General features: G+C 44.9%; 1 non-coding gene across 1 annotated transcript; it reads left to right on the top strand.

Moving 5' to 3' along the window:
- Positions 1-228: 228 nt before the first annotated feature.
- Positions 229-347, top strand: LOC123150723 (U5 spliceosomal RNA). The gene has a single exon (XR_006475321.1). It is a non-coding gene; the product is annotated as a U5 spliceosomal RNA (small nuclear RNA).
- The last annotated feature ends 5,204 nt before the right edge of the window (positions 348-5,551 follow it).

Consider the following 5,551-nt stretch of genomic DNA (forward strand, 5'->3'; position numbering starts at 1 on the left):
TCTCGAGTTGGCTTTCTGGAGACAAGATCATCCCATCGGTCCGTAGATCCAACATAACATGTTTCTGTGGGCTTTCTGGTGAACATGTGCGGCAGCAGCAACACTGCAGCAGAAGGGAAAGCAGCGGGCAGAGACATGCGTTTTTAGTCCCACCTCGCCTGGCTAAGTAGGAGGGAGCGGGGAGCTCGGCTACATAAGAGGGCGGGGTGTAACCTAGAAGAGGCACGCAGCTGCGTGGTGAGCACAAAGCGAACTATTCTTTCGCCTATTACTAAAGAATACCGTGTGCACGTCACACTAAGAAACATACACTAAAATTTTGAGGGTGTTTTCTCTTTGCAAGAAAACCCCCACAATTCAAGTCTCCAAATGTTTGATATTGTTTAGGTTGATATATACCCTTGTAAAAATTCTCCCTTGTAAAAAGTAATGCAGATCTTACCCTTTTGTTCTCATCTTTGTAATGGTTAGCCAACCCATCATCGTGAGAAATTTATGCTACTATTTCGTCAGGGATTAAATTCAGCCATCTAGCTGAATATCACTAGCTATGCCTTTCAGTTCTACGATTGTTTCAGGATTTGTATTACCTGTCGCAGCCAACAGCTCTCTAATACAATATCTTGTACCAGGAATTCAGGATCATTTCACTCTTTTCAGTATCTGTTCTTCAATATGCTAGTGTCAGATATACCAAAAATCTTCTGTTAGCTATAACTTCTATATATGCATTATTGGTTTTATCAATTAGCTATCCCATCAGTTTTTTTATTCTTCTCTCCAAGAAGTTGTTCTTGTCCAAATATGAATCACGTCTTTCAGCAAACGTGCCAGTAATGTCTTGCATCATAATATAATTCTTGTGCTAGTTTGACTTGCATTATATAACTCTTGCCTGTAAGTGACTTGCATCATACTATTATTCTTGCCTGTAGATTAATTCTAGTGCTAGTTTAACTTCTACGAGGACATGTTTTGACAACGACCTCTTACTCTTCTTGATCTTACTCTTGTGTCCTGGGCTAGAGGCTTAGTATTCCTACAATTCCTCTTGCAATAGTTTTCCCTCCTATTTTTTCAAAATAATATGATGGAAAAATCACTAGTTCGTGTAGAACAGTATCTGTAACTTTTCAAGACCATAAGCATGAGGACTTTAAGATCAAGTATCTTGCACATAAACTTTTTCGATATCACAAGATTCATGGATGCAAAGAGAACCTTGGCTCAGTGGATGGGCATACGGTTGTTCAACCTAACGACCCGAGTTCAATTCCTAGAATTGACATGTGATGCATAGGGGTTTTTCCCCATTTATTGAGGATCAAGTTTGGTGTGTGGTGGAACCACTCATCAAAAAATATCTTGATACTCAGTTAAAAATTCTGAGGACCATGTTTATCTTGGTACTCATACTAAAATGGCCGTATGCATCCCTAGTTGGTGCAGAGGTCGGGGAAGTGAAATTCTCCCCCAAGTTTTTAAAGAGAATGTCCATCACGAAGCCCGGCGCGACCCCCTCGTGCCGCCACCCAGGGCGACACCAAGGGGGCCTAATTCCTCGCGCCACCAGCCTTCCCGCGAGGCAGATCGTTGCCGCCGCTACCGCCGGCACTGGCCGCGGTGGTGGCAGCGCCCGACACCTAAAGGGCTAGGGCAGGAGGGAAGCAACGGATCTCCCATCAGGCGGCTGGGGCGCCTTGTGCGAGGTCTTCGCACGGCAGCCACGACGGCGTCCTGGCTGTGCGGCGGCAATCGACGAACCCAGGGCTAGCGAGGTCCTCCGATGGGATTCTCCGCTGTGCGATGGGCGGGGCGGTGACTGTGGATCTGGCATCCCGGCCAAATCCATCGTGGTTTGGCTATGGCCGGCCAGCGGCGCGTGATGGGGCCGGGGTGGAGTGACCGGAGGTCCTCAACCGGCTTTCGGACGGCACGTACGTCTTCATGGCGAGGTTCCTCTTGGTTCCAGCCAGCCGTGAGATCGGGACGACGTGGCTTTTGGTGAAAATCGCGCCTGACTGTGGTCTTGGCGAACGATGGCGGCGTCGCGGACGTCGTTCCCTTCTTGAGGCATATTCATTGCAGGTCACGTCAACCTGATCGAGAAGTTCCGGGGGAAATCCTAGATTTGGGTCTACCAGATTGGATGATGACGACGCCTTCGGTGTCGTTCTCCCTCATGGGGCATCGTTTTGGAGCAAGTGCTGGTTGGAGGGGACAAGAGGAGGAGCGGTGATTTATCTTGCTGAAAGTGTGTTAAGTCAACTAGAGGGGGGGGGGGTGAATAGGCGATTTTTACAAATTCGTCACTGAGGAATTTTAGGGTGAGGAAATTCCTAAGTCACGAACTACAAGCAGCGGAATAAGTACTCGGGTATAAGCATAACAGAGCAATAGCATAGTCATCATGATGAAATGAAAGACAAACACAGAGTACAGAAAGCGTAAACATAGGATAAGCAGCCTGAAGACAATGTGACTGAAGAAATTGGATTGAGAAAATAGAGAAAGTCTTCAGTCAAAGTCTTCAGACAGTAATGATCAGGTTCATCAACACATGAATGAGGAAATGAAAGAGTTGAGGAAATAGAACCGGTAGGCTCGGTGAAGACAATGATTTGGTAGACCAGTTCCAATTGTTGTAATAATTGTACATCTGGCTGGAGTGGCTGAGTATTTAAACTCGAGGACACACAGTCCCGGACACACAGTCCTCACCGTATTCTCCTTGAGCTAAGATCACACAGACCTCTCCCAACACTCGTGGTAAGTCTTCACAGGTGACTTCCAAACCTTCACAGACTTGGTCACTCGGCGATCCACAATTCCTCTTGGATGCTCATACCATGACACCTAACCGTCTAGAGGATACACAGTCCTCAAAGGTAACAAGCGTCGGTTCCACACAGGAACAATCTCTTCAGTGATGCTCAATCACTTTGGGTTTGTAGGTGTTTGGGTTTGGGATTTGGGTTTTCCTCACTTGATGATTTTCGCTCAAAGTCCTCGGAGGATGGGATGCTCCCAATTGACAAGTGTCAGTTTCTCTCGGAGCAGCCAACCAGCTAGTGGTTGTAGGGGGCGGTTATTTATAGCCTAGGGAGCAGCCCGACATGATAAGACATAAATGCCCTTCAATGATATGACCGTTAGGTGGTAGGATATTTTGGACAGCTGGCGCGTAGCGCAGCAACGATCGGATTTGAGGTTCGAATTCCTTAGGGCTATCATGTTCCTCTCTGTGTAGGCAATCTGCACTGGAAAATTCCTAACTCCTCAGTCAGAACAAATTCCTTAGAGACTAGAAGATCTTTGTCTCTATCACTGAAGAAATTGACTGAACTGATATGAGATTTCCAGTGGCTTCACTCGAACGGATTGGGTAGGTGTAGGAGTTTGAGATGAGCATCACTTGGAAATATGTTTCCTTAGTATTACCTTGACCCCCTTTAACAGTACGGTGTTTCCTATGACTCAAGAAAGATAAAATGAAACTGCGAAAACAAAAGTCTTCAAGCTTCATAATTCTCGCATGAATATCCAAGTCTTCAAGGTCACAACAATTTCATCACTTTCAAAGTCTTCAGGAGAATCAAAGTCTTCAGCTGAAGACATTCTTTTTTAGGGGTCGACATTCTTTGTAACTATCAAACTCCTCATCGACTTATAGATCCTGTGTACACTCACAAACATATTAGTCCCTTAACCTATAAGTCTTCAATGCACCAAAATCACTAAGGGGCACTAGATGCACTTACAATCTCCCCCCTTTTGGTGATTGATGACAATATAAGTTAAGTTTTCAGCGGGGATAAACATATGAAATGTAAATACTCATATTGAGGAATTTTATTGCAAGATATAGAAGAACTCCCCCTGAAGATGCGCATAGTGTGGAATTTTCTTTTGAAGAAATGCACATTTGAAGAGTAGAATCATGGAGATCTCCCCATATATCTTGTAATTCATACACGCATTTAACATATCGAATGAAGAATTTGAAATGCATGATGAAATATGGTGACAAATGTAATTCAACATGCATGGATAACATATATGAGGAAATAGCATGCAGAGAAACATAGCAAAAGTATCAGGTCACCATCGGACTTAAGTTTACAACTCGATCTAATAAACAGTTCATAAGAGCGAGAATTGCAACTTAACAAAAAAAAGCGCGCATATAGATAGACCCGCTTGAATACTAACTCAAATTTCTCCACCTTTGTCATCAAATGACCAAAAGGGACAAAAAGTGAGGACTAACGCCCCTGAAGAATATCATAACGAGGTTGATGGAGGAGCGCCAGCGTTGTTGGGGTCAGTTACTGGAGTAGGGCCTGCCGAAGTGTCGTCCAAGTCTTCATTTTCATTTGTCTCACGCGATGAAGAATATGAGCTGGCCACCAAGGGAGGAACCTTGACTTTCTTGAATTTCTTCGCCGGCGGCTTACAATAGTCAAAGTCCTGCTTGAAGCCCATCTTCTTGAGATCTTAGTCACCGTAGAGATGAGTTAGAACAACCCAGGTGCGATCAAAAACTTCATGGAGGTAGTAGTGGTTCTTCTTCATTGAATTATGTGTAGCACTCATGTTGTGAAGAACTGAACCAAACTAACGCTTGACCCATTTGTGATTGCGATCGACCTTCTGATGAAGACTGAGGAGAAGCTCACGATCAGTCATCACCCTTGGAGCTGTGCCTTGAGGATTTTTCTTGGAAGCATTGGCGGAGTCATGAGTGGCAAAGTCATCATTGGTGGAGTACGAGGCAACTTTGCGGAATTGTCCATCCAATGGACGAATGCCTTCATCAACAATGGCAGTGGCCTTGCCCTTTTCATTAGCTGAGGAAAATGCCCGCTTCAGGACTTCAATGGGGGGCAAGTAACTGCCATGGTTGAGTGTGTCAGCCTTGTAATTGATTGAAGACCTTCATCTGAGGAATCTCATAATCCAGGGAGCGTAAGGCTTCAATTCAAAAGGAGACAATGCAACATTTGCCACAGTCTACATGAAGAAGTCATGGTAGTTTATCGGGATACCATGCATGATATTGAATACCAAATTCTTCATGATGCCAACGACTTCTTCTTCATTCGTGTCATGGCCTTTGATTGGACTCAATGTCTTGGTTAGAATGCGAGAGACAGTCCGTTGCACATATAGCAATTCCTTCATGAGGAATTTGGTCCTTGGGGCTTCACCTGGCTTCAGCGGCTTCATCAACAATTGCATGTTGTTATCAGACAGCTCAGGTTCATGATACATACGACGAGCACCTTCAAGGGGAGGGCTGACTGGGAGGGCATGAAGCAATTCAGAGGCCGGTGCTTTGAAGTGAGTGTTCTCTGTCATCCAGTCCAACACCCAAGAATTTCATCTTCAACATATCCGGTAATGTGCAGCATCGCAGAGAACTGAACAATTAGTTCTTCATTCCAATCACATATATCGGTGCAGAAGTTGAGCAATCCGGCGTCATGAAGAACATTGAGGACTGGTGTGAAGCACATCAGCAATTCCATGTCCACATGAGGAATATGCT

This window comes from Triticum aestivum, chromosome 1B (genome assembly GCF_018294505.1).
Source record: "Triticum aestivum cultivar Chinese Spring chromosome 1B, IWGSC CS RefSeq v2.1, whole genome shotgun sequence".
Classification (NCBI taxonomy): Eukaryota; Viridiplantae; Streptophyta; class Magnoliopsida; order Poales; family Poaceae; genus Triticum; species Triticum aestivum.